The sequence below is a fragment of the Desmodus rotundus genome, chromosome 11 (genome assembly GCF_022682495.2).
Source record: "Desmodus rotundus isolate HL8 chromosome 11, HLdesRot8A.1, whole genome shotgun sequence".
NCBI lineage: Eukaryota > Metazoa > Chordata > Mammalia > Chiroptera > Phyllostomidae > Desmodus > Desmodus rotundus.
The window spans coordinates 18,456,798-18,478,636 of record NC_071397.1 but is presented as its reverse complement, the minus strand read 5'-3'; the positions used below and the strand labels follow the sequence as shown (position 1 = coordinate 18,478,636).

The window sequence follows — 21,839 nt, the reverse complement described above, 5'->3', positions numbered from 1 at the left end:
CCTCATCAGCATAAAGTATTATCAGGACCTGGCAAACCCTGGTTTTAAAACTTGCCATAATGGAAAACTAAAGTAGACATAACGTGTGCTGGTGTTTTTAAGGCAACATGAGTACAAATATGGTTTCTTCTATATGACTATTGGGGCACAATCACCAGTCACTGACCAATCAGCATCAAGTCTCCTTTCCCAGCCAGGATCAAACATGGCATTCTTTCTTAGTGCCACCTTTCCCTCGCCTAACAAACACCGGTTGAGCACCTATCAGCTTCCTAGCACGGTGCAAGTCTGGGAGATGAAAAGTTGTTGATGTGTAGTCCTGTCCTTAAGGGGACTGTTATGCAAAGGATGAAAGGGTAACAGTCCTCAGTGGCAGGAGAAATGGAGACGTACCGCTGCTTTCCACTCAGGGCTGCCCTGCACAGCTCTGGCTCTCCCTCAGTGACAAACGTCCCACAGGGCCTTGTAACCGCAGAGAGTCCCCATTTTTTTAACATGACCCTTTCTCCTTTCTGTCCATCAATTCCTTCCCTTTATCATTAAGCCCTTAGGACATCAGGTTCTGGTCAGTATCAAACTGTTTTAAGAGCAAAGCCTAGGGTCTGTTGACCCCAGAGACAGAGTTTGGGTCAAACTAAAGATAACGTCTAGGCCTCCCTTATGTTTCAGCTCCAGGACCAGAAAAGCAATGAAACCAGACAAAGTAGCTGACATCAGGACCAGATCTATTGACTAATAACCCCACCCTAGCAACAACCAATCTGTGGAGACCTTGACCCTGACCAGAACCCTAACCCCTTAGTCACCATGATTAATGATTCTCCCCTCTAACACCCGTTCCCTGGAAGTCACTGAGCCAGGTCTCTGAGCATCAGTTCACTCGTGACTCCTAAAAATAGTAAACACTCACTTTCTTTGCTACAAGCTTTTGTTGGTGTCTTATTGGGCCTTGAAGGCCCCAGACAAATAGACCCCTTTAGCCCGGTAGCATCCTCTGGCCAGCTCTGTCCAAGGAGTGGGAGTGAGAAGTGCTTTTAATGCATTCTAGTCCAAAGCCCAGGCCAACCAAGTAAATTCCTGTTTAACTGAAAGAAGAATGCCTAAAAATAGAAGTGGATAAGGTATTCTGAAGCAGGCAAAATCTACACTCAGTAGTAGACTCTTATGATTTCTCTCTCTCTCTCTCTCTCTCTCTCTGACAATAATTTATTAACATAAATGTGGCCCTGGCCATATAGCTCAGTTGGTTAGAGCATCATTCCGATACACCAACATTGCAGGTTCGATCCTTCATCAGGGCTCACGCAAGAAACAACAATGAATGCATAAATGCATAAATAGAAGGAACAACAAGTCAAAGTCTCTCTCTCCCTCTGACCCCCCCCAAATTCAATAATAAATAAATAAATATTGGTCTCAGTTTGAGAAGTTCATTGGGACATAATTTAGAATTAATAAACTGAAGCGATAGTATACTGTTAATGCACTTCCCAAGTTAGACAGGGGTTTAATGCCACCACATCAAACCGAGTCTTGGTGATTATCTGAGAACCAGCTGTGCACTGATCGGGAACACAGAGGGATCTTGTTAATTATCATTACCCAGAGGAAATAAATCAGTTGTTGCCTCATATAGAGAACAGAAAACAAATGTCACTATTTCCATTTTAATTTCAACTGCTGAGGTTGATGAAAGTCAAAATTGAGTCACGTATCAATGAAAATCATAAACCTGGTAATGCAGCATTAGCAGACTGCAACTTCATCTTCAGGTCCATAAATCAATTGGTATACTATTCAATGGACGATTGATAATTTGTTTTGAGGGGCATGAAAAAATCACCAAACAAGGAAGTAAAAAGGGCAACTCCACACCCTTAAAGAAGATAAGGCAATCCAATTTCTCAAGATTTCGAAACATTGTGAAAATCACTTTATCCCATTTTCCTCTCCTTTTCTTCAAACGTACCAAATTGAATTTCATTCTCCTCCATACCTTGCAGAAGAATTTCAGAACCAGCAGATCAGAGTAACATGGGGTATCTATTAGCCTGGATTCCAAATTTGATAGATAGTGGCCTCCTCTTTCCAAGAGCCATTAAGTATGAGAATCCACACGTCACCTGGGTGAGGAATCACACTGTCCATAGCGGCCCCTGCTGTTTGGGTGGTGCACAGCGACATCTGTGAAATATTAAAGACAGTGCTCGGCCATTTGAGTAGCTCAGAGGTGCTCGAACATGATAATGAGATCAAAGAATTGTTTTTAAAAAATCTGAAGCTCTTAGGAGCCCTACAGATTTTAAGGTGCAGGCAGACACAAATGTCAAAAAACAAGAATATCTGAGGAAATAGGAACCCAGGGGCCAATAACCAGTCGTACCCTTGCCCAGACACTAGACTGAGGCCTAGACCTGCAAATCCTGGTTGATACAAATCCATCTGTCTTCACGTTTTCACGTCATCAATTAAGGCATTTATGTGTGTCATTAAACATCTTCCAACACATCCGCTTTGCCGCCTAAGTCCCCATAAGAGCCTGAAACATAATATTATTTGAGTCCAATTTACATCGTTACAGCTTTAGGCATTTAGTTATATTCTCCGAGCTGTAGTTTCTTACTAGAAAAATGGGATTAACAACTCTCCCATAATAGTTTGAGGGGTAAAATATAAAAAAGGGCCACTACTCATTAGCATTATCTTTGGGGGAACTGCTTTTCTTCCAACCAGTCTAGGTTTCTAACAGATGAACATGTTACCAGAACAACAAACTGTAGCGGTTAAGTGCCCTTGGAGAAGCTGATTGTTGCAACTGAGAAAACAAGTTAGTGGTGTGATATATTTAATGACGTGCATCACTGCCATTGTGTGGCACACTCATTATTAGGCATAAATAATAAGCCATGGATGTAAGCATCTATCATTAGTACTGCTTTTATAGCCAAGTCCCTTTTTAAAGTTTCTCTCATTTTGTCCATTCTTCAAATCTGTAATTAACATCAGTGTCAGCATTTTTTGTAAATGTGGCTTCACTCTCATCACTCACAGGAACGATCACCCAAATTAAAAGAAAGTGTTCCCTTGGCACTGAACCAAGATGCTCCTACTGCATTCTTGGTGCTTCGACCCATGGTTCACACACCGGCCTTTTCCAGTGGGGAGGACCATGAGGACACATCTTTCTTCTCCTTGGAGGTCAGTGGAGGACTGGCAACTAAATAAAGAAGAGAAAGCAAGTTAATATTTGTGACATCTCATACCAGTTCTATAAGGTAGCTGTGACTATCCGCTCCATTGTGCAAGTGAGGCAGCTGTCCCTAATAGTTGTCGAATAACTTGCCCAAGGCCCCAGCTAGAAAGGAGCAGAACAAGAATTTGAATCAACGTCTGCTACACACCAATCCCTAGCCTGCTGTGTTAGAGCGTGTCAGAGCATAGGCCTTGCACTCCAAAGTATGCACATGTGAGAAAAGTACGCCCAGGGTGGGCATACTATGCCCACAGACATAGAGTTCTGGATTCTGCAAAGTGGGGGTTTTGAAAGAGAAATGATGAGATTCAAGGATGGATGAGGAAGATTGGGTCAACAAATGACTATTTCACTATAAAATTTTCTCTCTGAGAAAGGCAATGGATGAGCCTACGAGGGTGTCAGTCAGCTCTAGGGGAGGAAGCAGACCCACTGTATGTGTTACGGGAATAAGGGATTTACTTTAGGAATTAGAGCTTTCACGCCTATGGGAGGAAGCGGGGAAGCAAAGGTCTAGAAGACAGAATATGGGGACAGAAGGGTCATTAACCAGCTCTTAGGGATCACTGACCTCAGGGGATAAGTCAAAACTTGCAGGAAGACCTGAGAAGCGAGCATGCATCTGATGTTGTCCCTGGGCCATGGTTGGTCAACAGGCCCAGGGATCAGGAAGCTGAGAGGGCTACCAAGTGAAGGACAGCGAGGACAACTGGAACCCACGAGGTACTTCTGCATCTGTTCACCTCCGTGTCTGGTAGACTTCCATTTCAGTGTTTCCACCCAAGTTCCTCTCTTGACAATTCCAGCTGTGTCTGCATGTCAACAGACCACCAGTAACAGCTTCTATTGAACACCATTGTTAGTGTAAGAAAATACTTGACTTGTTAGCCAACCAAGATGATCTTCAGTAGCTAAGTGGATAAATAAACCACGGTACATCCAAAGAATGGAATATTACTCAGCACTAAAAGGAAAAGAGCTATCAAGCCATGAAAAGACATGGAGGAAATTTAAATGCTAAGTGAAAAAAAGCCAATCTGAAAATGTGACACTCTGTATGATTCCAACTATATGACAGTCTAGAAAAGGCACAACCCTAGAGACTAAAAATACCAGTGGTTGCTAAGATAGGGGAGTAGGAGGGAGGGAGGTGAATAAGCAGAGCACAGCAAATTTTTAGGGCAGTGAAAATAGTCTGTATGATACTAAGATGATAGATATTTGCCATAATACGTTTGTCCAAACTTATGTGCAACACTAAGAGTGAGCCCCACAGTGAACTAATGACTTTGAGCGATTCTGATGTGCCAATGCATGGTCATCCTTGGTGGAAAACGTACCACTCTGGTGAGTGTTCTAGATAATGGGACTGGCTGTGAGTGTGGCAAGACATGAAATGTATGGGAAATCTCTACATCTCTTTTTCAATTTTGTTGTAAATCTGAAATAGCTCGTTAAATGTCTTTAAAAATTAATGTGAAATATATCAATAATTTTTATATCAATTACTTTTTGAAATAATATTTTAGGTATTTTGGGTGAAGTAAAATATATATGGCCTGTCCAGAATGTATCCAGCCATGTACTATGAAAAATAGAGGCATTTATTGAAGAAGATACAAGATACAAGAAACACTATACATAAGACAATGACACCTCAGTCCCCTTCAAAGGAGGCACCGTGGGACCTCACACAGTCCTCCCAATCACCAGCAGCTGCCCCATTGTATTTTCCTGAATCTCATCGGTGGTCTGAAATCTCTTCATTTCAAAGGTGATTTTAGTTTTGGGAAAAGCCAGAAGTCACAGGGTGCCAAATATGGGCTGAGGGGGCTGAGTAGGGGGGCTGAGTCACCTGGGTGATTTGATATTTTGCCAAAAATCTCTGCACGAGACGTGATGCATAAACAGGAATGTTGTCGTGCTGAAGCTGCCGATCACCAGTTGCCCAGAGCTGTGGCCTCTGAATCATCCAGATACTTTCTGCGGAAGACTGTTCAAGCTTCACACAAAATTGGGTGCAGAGTTGTTTCTCTACTCGCTTGGTAATTTTTTGCTGTGACAGCCACACAGTACACACGCTCACTCAGTGGTATCTACCACCCCCACTGACTAGTACAGTGAAGTCGTCATTGTTCACGCATGTGCATTCCAGTCCACTCTCCTTGGCTGCCAGGTTACATCGATGTCACACAAACCATTCTCATTGAATTAACAAAGGTTGGACTTTTTCTGGACAAATCTCATATTATCAATGTGGAAAAAAAAGAAAATACTTGACTTGTTAGCCCAAAGGTTTCAGGTAGTAAAACCAAAACTAAGTTCTAAGGAATTAGATTCAGGTGGAAGCATAAAACTACAGCCCAGTTACCAAGGATAGGATGAAGACTAAAGTCCTGAGTAAAATGTTTGCTGAAATTCCCAACCCTCAAGACTATGATCCAGCCATAGAGAATTATTTGTAGATCTTGAGTGAACCATGCACTCCAACACTTTCAGGCCTTTGCATACACTGGTCCTGATGCCTGATGTCATATTGAAAGGGAATAAGAGTATACACTCCAAATATGCCACTTTGACATATTGATTATCTTGAATCAAGATACTTAAGAAACAGCCAATTCAAGAAGGACACTCTGACCCTCCTTGCTCCCCCTGAAAGCAAGAAATCAATCTCCCATGTTAGGGTACCCTCCCCATGTCAGGAGGATAAAAAGCATCTTAATCACCAAAGACTGGGGGTTAAGGGCCGAGAATGCTGCATAAACAAGATCTGTTGTCCTGGCTGGTGTATCTCGGGACTGAGCACGGGCCTGTGAACCAAATGGTTGCTGGTTTGATTCCCAGTCAGGGCACATGCCTGGGTTGTGGGCCAGGTCCCCAGTAGGGGGCGTGTGAGAGGCAACCACACAGTGATGTTTCTCTCCTTTCTCTCTTCCTTACCCTCTCTCTAAAAATAAATAAATAAAATATTTTTTAAAAAAACCAAGATTTGTTGTTTCTTCACTAACTTGCTATCCAAGCCCAAACTCCTTTGTCAATACTCCACAAATTTATTTATTGTTTCCTGTCTAAAAGATATAAAAGCTACCTGCTTTGGTTACCTCTTGAAGTTTTTTAACTTCTGGGCTTAAACTTGGTTTTGTCCTGTTAATCTATGTTATGTCAATTTAGTTATTAGACCAGCCAAAAAACCTAGAAGGGAAGAAGGGGAAATTTTTCTTCCCATACAATATCTTCCTCTCACTTTGGTCATTTACTTTATCTTCATTCCCCAGATCTTGGGTCAAGTCTCTCTATTCCGAGTACCAGTTAGCACCTCCACACTCATTCTGCACACTGTAGTGAGTGCTGAGCTCTACGTGTATCAGTCACACAGTACTACTGTATTTGTCTGTTTCTGGCATTTTTTCCTGATGGGTCCAGGAAGACCAAAATCTCTGTTTTATTAGAGTTCATAGTCTCAACTTTTACAACATTTTCTGGCACATAGTTGGTGCACAATATTTCTAAAATTAATATACTCTAAATAACATTTTATTGTATAGCCAGCCTTTCAGATAACCAACTTGAAATATAAAATATTTTTCCAAGTATAAAACTTATAAAACTTTCTATTTTTGGATTATAGATCCTCCTAAAAATAGTATCATATCTATCTTAAATTATAAGCTAAAGGCAGGTCCTTCCTTTCTTCCTCTTTTGAAGGCAAATGTGATGGTTGGATTAAGGGCAGCCATTATGTGACCACAAGAAAAAGGCTAAAAGTGTTACGGAGATGTGAGACCTAACATCAAAGAATCACTGGACTAACTCTGTCATCCAATAATGTCTGGACTTCTTGTTCGAGAAAAATGAACAGTTTTTTTTTTTAATTCTAAGCTAAAATACTTTGAAGAATGCCAGCTTTTACTCAAGGAAAGAACATTACTGGAGGAGGAGAGATCTGTTCTAGCGCAGGTGAATAAAGGATATGATACCATGTTTGAATTAATATAGCACCTTAGAGGAATAAAACTATACGTAATAAATTATTATTATTTGTACTCCCCTCCAAAAATGCATGTTCATTCAAAGTTATTACTATATTGAAAGGGTATTTTATTTCAGCAGAAAATGAACAGCCTTTAGGAACCAGGGCATTTGTACATAAAGCAAAGAATTAGTTACACTGGATACAAAAGAATAAGGTAAAAATTAGGTTAATTACTATGCAATTATGTTAACAACTTTCAGAGGGATACTGTAAATGAAAATAGTTCCCTGATTATTTTAGTCATCAACTACAGTTTTTATGAAATAACACTTAAAAAGTAGGAAATTTTTAATATTTCAACAATTTCATTTTATTAAGACTGCTTCATTCCAAATTATACAACTTTAACTTGAATTGCAAATCATACCTGCAAATGAAAGATCAGTAAGTGGAGTTGGATTTTCTTAGTTCTGTTTACACAGCCTGTTAGACTGTGACTGAGGAAATATGACTCAGGTGTAATTCTAGAACAACCGAAACGGCAAACATACTGAAGAGGTCTCCTGGAGAGTGGTACGATGGGTGAAAAAGCATTAATCAAACTGCATGTAGAGGAGGACATCGCCACCAGCTGTATCTTCTGTCCTGGAGTCCCTAGGTCTCCAGACTCCAGGTCAGGGTCCTCATCTGAAGTTGAAGTATGAGTCAGGACAACCAGAGGTAACTTTAAGATATTCAGATGTAGGGATTTCAAAAGTAAAATAAGGAGGCTAAAGAAAAGACCGTTGAGCCAAATGCCAGGAATCACCATAGAAGATGGGTAATTTCCAACAAATGTGGCAACAGCATGAATAACAATGGGGCGAATGTTCTAAGCAATGGAATGGAAAAAAGGAGGCAACATATCCAGTTAGGGCCAGCAAGACAAAAACAGTGTTCAATTCTTAGGGAGTGTGGGTGTGACTCTAGGATTTTATTGACATGTCTGAGATGTGCGTTATTTGTGTATCACATGATTGCTGGCACCCAAAGGGCTCACCTGTACATGTAAAAGTCTCATTACAATTTTCATAGACTTTTATCAACTGAAGAGAAACCTCAAAGAACTCAACAGCAAAACATAATTTTCCTTTCAAAATATACTCTTTAACAGCCACTTATGTGAAGTTACTTGCAAAATGGTTTAATCAAAATCCCAAATGCTAATTGCTAAACATCTTATTCGCAAACATCATTTAGTAGTCAGATTTTACCAAAGCAAAATCCTCCGGCTTTGTGTTATGAAATACAGATGAGAACCAGGAAAAGCCAAAGGACAGACATTTAAAAACTGCCAAACTGCCTTTCCACGTTTAGCAATTCTATGGCTGTTACATCCTCCTGTGACTCAGAGTAAAGAAGAAAAATCCTGGCTCATAATGCCAGGTTAACAGCAAATTCTGAAACTGCAGAGAGTGTGAACCATAAGGTCACACTGGGAAGGAGGCGCCTGCACACTGAGATTTGACTGTCTTGTGGTAAAATGTGCACCTGTGAGTGGGATTTTTATTCATAAAGAACATGCATAACACAGATTAGAGCCACGATGGACTCTATTCTGTGAGACAAGGGAAGGGACAGATAAAAGTGAATCTGGATGAAAAGATTCAGTGAATCAGCCCCAGAAAATGGAAGCAAGTGTTTCTCGTAAACACACAATATGGCCAAATCTGCAGAGCCAGAGCTGCTAGAGCTGTACCAGCTATTGTTTCCATGTGCCACCAGTGGGGCCCCTGCTTTGGAACGCTCATTTCCAAATTACTAATTTTCCAGATGGTAGGAGGTGGTTTATGGAGCGATCTTAATATTTCCATCATAAAGTGCATAATATTAAACTGTAAGAGTACTTATCTATTTAATCTCATTCCTAACTTTATAAAATAAATAATCGTTTTATTTTATAAAACGTTCCTATCACTGTGGCCCAACTGAGGCTTCAGCACAAAGCAAGTCATTCCGAGCCCAGACCTCCCTGAACAACACGTGACATTAAACAGGTCCGGGAATCACCGGTCCCAATCCCGTGTCCAGACAATGGAGAATGGAATCGAAAGAATGAAAAGATTGCCAAGTGTGAACTTACTTCTAAGGACTTCAGTAGTAAACATCTAGCTCTTTGGGTAACGCCCATGTATATGTAGTGTGATGGAAAGCCTGACTTTCCTTTCTTCACCGTTGAAATAATGTAACTATTACTTTTCCCACACGCCACTGCACTGGATAGTTCTTCCACGTAGGCGGTCCCTTTCCCCTAAGCCTACTTTCAAACAGTGAGCCCGTGACCCCTACCCCATCCACCCACATTGGCTATTAGGGAGATAAAATAGCCAAGCCCCACCCTTGACTTCTACATAAGAATTTTTATAGTAGAGCTCAGAAATCTGCATTTTAACAAAGCTTGAGAACTGGGGCTAAGACACAGGACCCTCTACCGCTCTAATTGTGACATCAATTCAGACACTCTACTGAGGTTAATATCAAAACCTGTAAATGATATTTTAATTTTAAAATTCCTTTTTCATAGAGTAGCTATTGACTTAATTGAGACAGCTTACTTAATCCAAATTTTCATTGCCATCTATGTAGTGCCCGCAAAAGGACACGGCTTAACCACATGCAGAATCTAGCACATGATATACGTGGTATATTAAGTCACTGGAACAAAGGTGGTCTTTTTATTACTGATGCTGGACAGCTGATCAGCCATTTGGAAAAAGAGAAAATTAAACTATTCCACTATTCCTCACACCATACATAAGAATAAATTCCAAACGACCAAGGGAAATTAATAGAGAAAACTGTTTTTCTGCTCTCAACTCTCACATTACTACCACACACACAATACTTTTGGCACCAGATGTACGGGCTTCCACACCAAACAGTTCTGACACTAACTGCCTGTGCAAACCTCGCAAACTAAGTGCTCAGTCCCACAAGACTACTCCCCCCTCCAGACACCAATCGCAAGTAGTAGGTTTTCAAATTCTGCCTTACTTGCCTATAAACCAAGTTCTCTCCTCAGAATTGATAGTTCGCTAAAGCAGCTCACAGAATCCAGGAAAACATTTTATTTACTATTTTGCTGATTTATTACAAAGGACATTTTTAGGTTTTTTTTTGTTATTGTTATTCTATTACAGTTGTCCAAATTTTTCCCCCTTTGCCCTCCTATATGGTGAAAGAAACATTTACGTATTAAAGACGTTGCTCTCTCCGTAGGGTCACCAAAACGTAGATGAAATGAACAGAAGGAAAGAGATTGGAATGTTCACTTAGATAGAAGCTAAAGGCCAGACCATGATAGGTGGCAGAAATCACAGTCAATGGAATGAGCTGTCCCAACAATTCAGAGAAAGTGCCTGTATCTCTGGAGCATTCGGAGCTCTTCCCTCAAACCCCAGCGGACCAAGCTCCCCAGGAAGCAGTCGCCTTTCCCACGTACAGCATTCATAGGTTCAGTTCTCGTCCTTCCGTTTCAAACTGTGGGCAATGCAGCCCCGAGATGATGCTGCCCCTGTGCGCCATCAGGTGATATTTTCTCTTTCCTAACACCAATATTTTACTGCTGCGAAGAGAGTCACAAATTTCTTATAAGTGCATTCTAAAGAAGATGGCAGGTACAGAGGACTGAGGTCTCCTTCCAGTTTCTTCATGTCTCCTCTGGACATTAGCATGATAGTTCAAGGAAAAAAATTAATAAACTGAATTGAAGTTTTGTGGTAAAATGAGAAACTCTCTGATGAGCACTGAAAACTTCTGAGCCAATGATATTCGTCTAAATGATCATCGTCTAAACCAAAGAAAAACGATGAGCAGAACAACTTCTCCTGACTGTCCTGGGCATCTCCAGGTGACCCGGGATGAACCCTCTCCTGTGATTTGGAAATTTTGTCCTTCCTCTCCCATCCCCACTGTCTTTTTAGGGAGGATGAAGCTGAACAATAGCATTTATTTTAAGTAAAATACTGGCAGTTGAAGTGTGAATTAAGTCTAATCAAGACCTTGAAAAAGTGTCACTATCACTTTTAAGTGAGCATGGTAAGAATTCTTTCCAATAGATTTTAAAAAACAAAAAAGGAACATTCACACAAATAAACCCTGTAAATGATAGGATGAAACAACAACAAGAAAAAATCAACCAGCAGAGACCAACACTAAGGGTAGAACAAAGAAGAAACCATGAGGAAGCCTAGCTGAAACTCTTTCAAAGGTCAGAGAGTGAAAAGAAAAGTGGGGGAAGGTATTTGTTCTCGGCAGATCAGCTGAGACTAAATGCTCTCTGACTTTTACAGCAAAGAAGCCAAGCCCACAAATGGTGACAGCCACTCATTTTAAATCCAGTATCTTTTGTTTAGGAGATGCTATAAGACTCTCAAATCCCACAAAGGAAATGTTTGCATTGCCAACCCCAGCACGCCTAAAGCACCATCACTCAGTTTAAACATATACCTCCCATTTGGGGGGTTAAACATGCTGGAAATGTACCAGAATTTAAAACGCATCATCTGAGACTTACATCAGTGGCATTATGAGACAATATTTTTGAATGTTTTAAATCATTACTGAGAAAAAGAACAGTTTCACTTTGTAAGAAGCTTGTAACTTTTTTCTTTTTACTTCTCAGATGAAATTTAAGAGAATCATGTTAGAGAAAGCCAAATAGCTTTAACAACTTACTGAGTAAAACCTAAACCACATTTTTGTGATAGAAATATATCTATACTATTAGAAATATGTCTATCTATATTATTATGAAAATTGCAGAAATAAAAATCAACACATTTTGGTCATTAGTTTTCTTTCTTTTTTTTCTTGTGTCTACTCTCACTAAATTTTTCGGGATTTATATGTTTGCTTTTTCATCATTCTGCAATACTGAAAACTGACACGTTTCAATATTTTTAATATAACTTGCTTTCTTCTAGGAGATGGTTCTAATAAGAATGCTTCCTGAAATATAGATAAGAATAAGATGTTATCTTAGTCCTAACAAACACACACAATCCAGCCCCTGTGGGATCCAAGGCATCACCCCAAGGTATCATATTAAAGACAGTTCTAATTCCGATTTGGGCTGAATTCTTGCTTTAAATCTCTGTACCTTTTAAATTATAAATTTTTCAGATTTCATGTAACCCAATTTATTGCATTAAGATTACATGTAGTTTTGTCATCAACTCAAAAATAAGTTCATCGATACCATGAAGCAGTTGCTCAACATCTCTGCTCATCACCTGCGCAGCACCTTCAACATGAGCTTCCTTATGCCTTTGGATCTTTTTCTTTTCCTGATCCAGTCTAGCAGATTCTAAACTACCCAATTAGGTCATTACAAGCTCAAGTACAGACCCCGCAATCTCTGGGAACAACATTGCCAGGGCACTAGAGTGGAGCCTGGGGCCCTAGAGATCCTGCTTTCCCCTGCTCCCCCAGCCCCTCCACAGGAAATCACTAAGGAGGAACCCTGACCCCACCCCCAGCAAGAGCAAGGCAATGCTTCGGTATTTTGAGACTACCTAGGAAGGGTGATGGAGCCACAGAGCACAACTAGAAATATGTGGAAAAATTGGGGGCCATTCATCAGTGAGGAACTGGGTGTGAAAACCTTCAGAGTGGGATTCTAGAAGTGTCATAAATCAAGAATTCAAGAACTTTCTGGTTGTATTGCAGAAAGTGTTAAGTGTGCTGTGTTGAGAGTCAATTTATAACTGACCATTTTATAGTATTAGTTCTAGAAAACTATTTTTTCCCTTTTCTGCAACTTGTAAATACTCCTTTCTTTTGTAATTGTTACTGAAAAGTCAAATGATCACAAAAGGCTTTTAGGCATTTACCTTATGGGGCCATAAAGTCCCCCAAGCAGAAGACGTGGGTGGGTTGGTTGTTGCAGGCTGGATTTCCCGGAAACAGGTGCTGGTGTGGATTTGGGATCAATACCTGTGAAGAGTAGGGGACAAAGCTGGACTGGGCAAAGGAAAAAAAAAAGGAACTTTGATGCCCCACAAGCCCTGGCCAACCCAGCTGGGAGGGTGATGAGTAGGGCCCATCAGACATGGCCCACGTTGGGTGGAAATGGATGGCAAGGCTTTGACCCCTCCACTTCTCAGCCACTGCAGCTGAGCTGCATGGGCAAAGGGAGACGCTCCGCGCAGCTGAGGCAGACACAGAAGGATGTGACAACCATGGGCTGTCCGCTGACAGCACTCCTCACAGCTGGCCAGCACGCTCTTCCTTAAGACCCGGGCAACATGCCTCCATGTCTCTCGCCCATGTTAACTGGCCAGACTAGGGTGCTCCCTAATTGCCTCTATCAAAGGCACCTGCATCGTCTGCTTTATGGAGACACACCATTTAACTAAAAGCATTTAAACAAAAAAAATTTAACATTCATAAACCACTTTTAAAAACACAGGGAAACTCATTCTCAGGGAGGCCTGCCTTGAGTTTGTCCCCTGGTCGTTAAGCCTACTTCCCCCGGCAAGGTTGGCAAGCATGCTTCTCCATAAAAACTACCTGTAGCATCTGTTCCTGGGCCAGTGCAGCTCGCTCCACTTTCCTGAACCCCATAGCAAACGTTAGGGATTGGCTCACAGGGTGTCCTTTATCTTCCAACACCTTCAGGAGCTAGGAAAAAATGGGCCAGGGTGACTTCTAGTGTGCTAGTCAGTTTCTGACCGACAAGGATAAATGCTTTCCGGTTGATTATGTAAACAACAAGCTCGACAGCCCCCTCTCACCCAGGGCTGCTGAGGCTGCCTAAGGAGAAGCGATGCTGTGAGCTGATGTGCAAAACAACCCCTCCTCAATCAAGCTGTCCTAGGATTTTCTCTCCTTCTCTAGCATAATCATCCTTCTCATCCAGCCATGGGCCAGCACTTGGCTACGTTGCTATGGGGATTTCACTGAAGATAATCACTTGTGAACAGGCACCGTTTTGACAGCCCACTCCAGTCTCATGTTGCTTTGCCCTCTCCAGCTGCACAAGGCGACACCGAAGGGAACAGAGCGTGGACACCAGAGAATCCCCAAGGTCAGCAGCGTCACCACTAGTTTTAGACTCAATTAACAGCTTTATCACTCAGGCCCGCTGAAGACCCAGCTGCTCCAGTTCTTGATTTCAGCTCTAAGTCTGATCCCCTTCCCCACAGTTGTGAGTCTTTGAACAAATCTCTAGATTTCTGCTTTCTCATCTGAAAATGGTGGGGGGGGGGGGGAGCAGGGGCTGATGCACTGATGACTAAATTCAAAATTCGGGGCGGGGGGGGGGGGAATACTGCTGCACATAGCCAAGGGGAAATACTGCTGAAGTTCTGTTTTCTATCGTGAATCAATCACCCTGCAAGTAAAAATAAAGTTTAAATCACCTGTTTACTGAGGCTCAAATGCCCAGACAATAATGAGGTCACATCTCAATCCAATAGCTGTGTTTTTAACCAGAGAGCCATAAGTGTACCACTTTGGGTGTGTAGTGGAACAGGGTTAAGATTATCTACTTTCTCTTTAAACCAACCCAGAGTTTGCTTAAAACAAACAGGAACCTAACTATGCTTCTTCAAAAGTTCATTCAAAAAAAGCAAACCGTCTTAAAGAAATACTGCAATGAAGCCATTCTCAGCTCTTCTACTGAGTGAGGCTGACACCTGCTGGCCTCGTCCTCCTATGCAGCCACACTTGGGGAAATGAGCGTACATACAGGGTCCGCAGAAGTAACACCATTGAGTGTGGCTGGTAGGGTATATGAATGTCGCGCACGAGATGGGCGGCAATTTGAACATTTCACCTAAAATATCATATGGTGTGCTTGACTGTGATATTTTTATGTTACAGAATCACATGCTTATGAATTTGTAATAAAAGACTTTTATGTAATAAAAGGGCGTTATTTGTGCCAGACCCTGTATTTTTTTTGCAGGATTCTATTTGCAAATATATGTGATCTGGAATTGCAGAGTTATTTGGCAAGAAATACATTAGGATATTTATGCAGGAGAGGTACCGTGAGCAAGACACAAGTATATTTCAGTTATACATTTCAGGGTTCGGGTGAAGGATATAACATGTCAAAAAATAAATTTCAGTCTCACGCACATAGAATGATTAAAAATTCTTAAAGGCAATTGTTCTAAATTTTCCTCATCATGTATATGATTCTTTAATCTGTTAGTGATAACCATGCGTTTATAGAAAATCAAGTGACACATAATATAAAAGAAAGTGAGAGAGAAACAACAAAGGAAAATATCAGGAGAGAAAAAGAAATGAAGACAAAAATCTGGGAGTAGATATGGGTTGGGGGGGCACATCCAGGCACAAAGAGACAAATACGAACGAGAAAAGAGTCAGAGGCATCTGGATTCAAGAAGCAAGAGGGAAATCACTCACTCTCCTCGAACAAAACTGCCACATAAAGTAGGGCAAAATGACCCAAGAGTGCTGAAGCTGTTATTGGCTTAAATATCTCACTTTGCTGGCTGGTCTCTTAAGCTGTCAACTTTATCTTTGTGACAGCCAGTGGCAAGAGGGGGTGTACAGTCCTGCCATCCCCCCACCAGGCAGCTGAACGTTCGCCGTAGTGAAGGACACACTTTCAAGGCGATACTAAGTCCATAGCTGTAGTTAAAAGGGCACTTCGTAAGATGTCACTGCACACTTCACGTTCTTGTGATCAGTCTCCTGGCACTGGGGTAATCCGTCTCCTGGGGGGAGGGCTACGAACGCAGCCTCAGCATTTACTCTGGGAGTAGGAGACTCCACCTGAATGAACTCCGGGACAGCAAGAGATGAACTACAACACATTCAGCTTAAATAAAAAATAAACTAGAATCAATCTGAATAGACTTACTGCTGTAACAAAAAGTACTTTCCGCACTATGATTTTTCTGGTTCTTTGGGGAGAAGTTAGAGGACCAGTGTTCTCCTAGCTCTGCAGCTTGTTGAGATCGTTTAACTTCTCTGAGGCTCTGTGCCTTTATCCACAAAACAGAGACACCAACAACATATTCTATCTACCTGGGAGGATTACGAAGATCGAAGGAAGTGATGTCTGTGAAAACACTGTAAAACTCTGTGAGCTATACTAAAAAATGTGAAATGAAAAAACAAAAATTTTCCCTGGGCAAGTGAGGAGTGAACAGCCTTGGCAAAGAGAAAGAGGCTGAACAAGGGCCGCCTGCAAGCAGAGAAAACATCCCTACAGGGCCCAGCCCGCCTAGTGGCGGGGGAAGCTCTCAGAAGCCATGGCAACGAGGCCTAGATGCATCATTAGCAAATGGAAATGTCAGGCACACAAGTTTCCTCTATGGCTTGCAATGTTGATTTAAATAAGTGCTCTATCTGTTCCTCATTTGAACAAGCTGTGCTCAGGTTAGTTTCAAATTTTCGTGGAAAAAAAATAAATGAATGTACCCTCCCAATCAGTCCAATTGTGAATTAGGAGTGGCTATCGGGGCTGCCAGAGAGTGACCCAATGAAGCTGCTTCTATGAGTAGGTTCCCTCTTCGCTCTTAGGTGTGCCCCTCACCACTCCCTGGTTTTCTGTGCCTGTGACTCAGGCTACAGAACAGGGCTCCTGGACAAAGACACGTTCTTCCCAGGTCCTGGGCATCACCAGCTCTCAAGCAAACACTCGATTGATTCCATGGAGACAGAGGGCCACACAGTGGGGCATGAATCACAGAGTGATGTCAGCACTTTAGGTTTTTCCAGTTATTGGGGATAACCCAACTCCTATGCATAATTGAGCAATTAGTGGACAATTAATACAAGGACTTTTAAAATTCATAACTTTGAGAATCACATAGAATTAATTTTCACCTTAGAAATAATCTCATAATTATGCCTATAAAACAAGCAGTTGGGCAAGCGGCCTCTGAAAAGTTCCTTCCAGAACAGTGGTGCTGGTTGTGGTTTGGGTTTGCACAGCCATGTGGAAGGTATGTTAACCTCAGCAGGGTCCAAGCAGAGAACACAGACCCAGGGAGAGGCAAGAAGAAAAGGCCAGAGCTTCAATTTATATTTCTTTTTTACCTCATCCTTTTAGAAATTACTATTTTGTATATATTTTATGGCATAATAAAATAATACCAAGATTTACTTAAATAATTTATAGATGTGCATGATATTTAAATAAAATTATTCATCAATACCAGTGCTTTATCCCCCAAAATGTTTGCAGAACACAGAAATACATAAAGAATATTTAGAGAATATACTGTTAAATACTGTCATACAGAAAATTGTGTGATGCCTAGTAAGTTGCCTGATCCCAAAAGCTCAGTTCTACACCAAGCAGACATGCTGAAATTCTAGAACTTTCATCCTACGTGAGACCAGTGAGACAATAAAAATGCATTAAGACCAATCAATCATGACTAAAAGCAAAGCTAGTGGAGTGTGTGCTAGTGGCATCACAAACATCGGTAAATAACAGGCATATAACCCGCACACTAAACCATGAAAACACTGTCACACGCATAACGGTGTTGTGTTTCTACTTCTCACTGGAAGTCCTGCCGCAGCACGGTAGCCCCTTGAGGCTGTTTTTAAAAAAGAGAGAGAAAAACAGGTCCATGATGAAGTCACTGTGTTAAGGACCCACATCAGTAAATCAAGACTTAATACCTAATCTAATTACAGTTTTAACCTTCCCCAGACGTGTAACCTTTAACCAGCCAGTCTGGAACTTGGAGGTAAAGCCCTGAGAGACCTCTTTCATTCCCCTTAAAAGGGTGTCCTTGCCTGAAATAACGCATCCTTTGCTAATAATTTCCTCCATCCTTTGCCACCCCACTCTCACCCCGTCTTTAAAAAGTTTCACTTTCTGCATCTCCATGGAGCTCCTTTCTATTTGCTAGGTAGGATGCTGCCCAATCCATGAAGCCTTTAATAAAGCCAATAAAAATGTTCAAATTTTACTTGGATGAATTTTCTTTTTTTAACAAAGCTAACCTGCATTTGAGTTTTTCTTTAATCCAAAGTCTGGGAAATTCAAGAATTTGATCTTCATAATAACCCAGCCAAGGGCAGGTGACCAAGTCCTCATCAGAAAGGCACAGCTCTCTACATTGACCGAATCTGACACACCTGAGGAATTAGAGACAGAAAAGGAGGTGAAGCACTGCCTCAGTGCAGCACCACAGGGTCGCTCCCTGTTCCACGTGCTGGTTACTGTCATTGCGTGATTCACTTTCCGGAATGAGGTGCCCTTGGGAGCTGAGTCATCTGCAGAATTAGGTGAGCCAGGTTCTGAGACAGTGCCTTCCTGTGGGACAAAAATTAACTCCTCAAGTCCCTTTTATTTCATTGTCTCTTGCTTTGAATTTTAAATAAATGAAAATTATCTACACAATCCTCCATTTGCCTCGTATGGCAGACTCCCATCCCCAAAGCCTTGAAAATGTGGACTTGCTCCAGATTCGTTACAACTGGGAGACCCCAGCCGCCTGGGTGTGTCTCACTTGGTAAGTGCTAACGAGGACAGCTGTGAATTCAACGCCTCGGCTACTTGCAAGCACCAAAGCAAACCAAAACTAAAAGTACCTTGCAAAGGTAAATTGCAAAAGGTTTTCAAAATTGTGAACAAGAAATTATTGCAACTTATCAGCTTAATTACCTAACACAGGTGTGTAGTGGAGAGAAAAACAGAGGGTTTATTGGCCTTAGTAAGTCCTCAGCTTACCTTTTTCCCCTAAATTCTTTTCCTGGTTTTGATAAACCATGTTAAGGAGAAAACCAGAGGCCCAAAATGGCATCGGTGGTGCTAAAGCCCATGATACAAAACGTAGATTTAATACATGTCCTAACTGCTGTTTCAACCTCTCCCAGAAATATAATCTTAATCAACAAGTCTGGAATTTTTCTGGTTAACACCTATAAGTTAATCCGTCACGTGGGTCCTCTCCATCCCAACAGAGAAAGAAGAAGCAATCTGCGTAATTAAACTCCTGGCCATTCTCCTCCCCAGAAAAAGATGTCCTGGTCTAAACATAATTCTTTTCTACTGCGAATAGCTCCCATGATCCCCCTCTTCCTACAGAAACCTTGCATTTTGATGTCAAGTCACTATATTGTTCACTTGAAACTAATATAACCAATATAAGATTGTATATCAACTACACTTATATTCAAAAAAATTTCTAGACCTTGCATTTTGTAAAACCCCTCACGTATCCTTCTAGGAGCTAGATGGGATGCTGCCCAATTCATAAATCACTTCATAAGGCCAATTAGATCTTCAAATTTACTGGGTTGAATTTTGTTCTTTAACAACTATGCTTATGCAAAATACCCCCACCATAAAATTAATCAATCAATCAATCAATCTGTCCATTCAAAGTCTAACCCATTGGACGTCGAGGAAAGCCGGGTGTCAAATGTACTCGAGCAGTCTTGGAAATGAAGGGCTCCTCGTGTCAAGGAACTATGGCCAGGCCCTGGCTGGGTAGCTCAGGTGATTAGAGTGTCATCCTGATACGCCAAGGTTGTGGGTTCAATCCCAGATCAGGGCACATACAAGAAAAACCACTGAATGCATAAATAAATAGAACAACAAATTGATATTTCTCTCTCTCTCTGTCTCTCTCTCCCTCTTCCTCTCTCTCTCTCTCTAAAATCAATAAATACACAAAGTCATGGCCAATCTCCTTTAAAGTATTACCACGTGCAGAATCTTTTTTAAAAAACCTCTTAAAGTAACAAGTGCCTTTAGGGATCGTATAGGCATTATTTTCTTCTTGTCTTTACAGTAGAAAATACTCAAAACTAAATAAACTTCACATTCTCACAACAGCCATTGACACCTGAGGGCCACACACTCCCAGGAGCTTATTAAGACACAGCCACTCGGCCTCGGCCCCTGCAGCCCAAGCCCAGCCCCACCCACAGCGCTCGGCTATCCTGAACCCCCTAAACACACCTCAAAAAACTCAGCGACCAAGAGCACAGGACCCAAATTTAAACCATCTAATTCCAAATCCTAGCTTTCTCACTTGCTATGTGACTTTCACAAGCTTTTCTTTTTAATTTTTTTAATTGTTGATTTTAAAGAGAGAATGGAAGGGAGAGAGATTGAGAAACATCTACCTGTTGTTCCACTGACTGATGCATTCACGGGTTGTCTCCTATGGGAGCCCTGACCAGGGATCAAACCCGCAACCGCGGCACTTCGGGATGACTCTCCCACCAGCTGAGCTGCCCAGGAGAGCCCTTCACAAGCTTTTTAACCTCTTGGTGCCTCAGTTTCCTCATCTGTTAAAAAAGTAACTTATCGTACTGGTGTGAGGATTAAGTGAGTAATAAGGGTAGAGGAGCTCAGAACTCAATAGTAATGACTGTGTGGGCTGGGGAGAGAGCAAGGGGTGGAATAGCCCAAGACAGGAGGTTTGGGAGCACGCTAGGGTTTTCCCGCCCTTCCCTTTGGAGGGAGGAAGAGAGTCGTCCCTTCTCCTGAATGCAGTCCAGCAATAAAGACTTCAAGAGAATCCTTGGAAGAAACTGTGGGCACCTTAGGAAGAGGAGCGGGCATGTCTCACATTTGGATGTCCGCTTAGTTCCTCCGCAATTATCTGGACAGGAAGAAGTAAATTGGACAAAAATAGCAAATGGGAAAGGGACAAGTGGCATGCACGTGGTTTGTCGAAGCACAGATGTTGAGTTTCCTGAGAGCTAAGGGCTCACCCTGGAAGGTAGCTGAACTTGAGCATTCTTGGTGCTTCCCCCAAGACAGTTGCCAACTGGGCAGGCGGACTATGAGTTGAGTTCTGGGAATGTGAGCCAAGGAGTGTTAATAGAGCAAGAAGTGGAGCCAGATCTGTGATGGAGAATTGAGCAATCTCATAGCCCGGGGCCCTCAGTGACGTGATGCTTCCAGATGCACCCGGAGAGAGAGCTAGTCTTGGTAACTGCCGTACAGAGAGAAGCAACACCCCCACCAGAACAGACTGTAGAAGCACTGTGAAGAAAAGCATGTGCCCCTTTCCTCCTCCCTCCTAGAAGCCTCAACACACCAGGAGACCCGGAGACCTAAACAGAGGAGGGAGGAGGCCTCAGGAGGCAGTCACCCACGGCCCCACTCCAAGTTGCCTGACACCAGCCTGGTCAGTGGGTGGAGTGAGGAGACTTCAGATGGATAGGAAATTAGAATTTAAATTGTACTGAGCTGAGACTTTTAAGTACCCTAAGAATGTCTGCAAATTTAGCACAACTACCTGTTCAAAGTCATGAACAGGCAGCATGTGAGCCTGAGAGCGTGGTGGGCGTCAGTGCCGGGAGAGAAAGAACGCTGTGCTGTGTTTGAATCTCAGTGCGTTTAGCTGATGAATAAACTGACTGGCAGAGTATCACAGTGATCATGGAGGTTACTAACTCCTAAATCCAGCTTCTTAATCAAGACCATACTATGTCTTACAAAAAAGATGTAACATATTGTGCAAGTGTAATTACCAGGAATTATCCTTCTCTGGATGATATCTATTGGGGTTTCTGCCTACTTCATAACCCTTGCTCTGTGAAATCACAGGATGGGTTTATGTTTATCTCCCTGCGACCCAGCCTGCCTCCGCCATAGCCGATGGG

The 21,839-nt window shown here is 41.9% G+C and overlaps 1 long non-coding RNA gene across 1 annotated transcript; it reads right to left on the bottom strand.

The window, feature by feature from the left end:
- LOC123479482 (uncharacterized) lies at nt 1–13,925 on the bottom strand. Its single transcript, XR_006655115.2, has 3 exons — nt 13,782–13,925; nt 13,103–13,205; nt 1–3,217 (listed from the first exon to the last, which is right to left on the bottom strand). It is a non-coding gene; the product is annotated as an uncharacterized lncRNA (long non-coding RNA).
- Between the last annotated feature and the right edge of the window lie 7,914 nt (nt 13,926–21,839).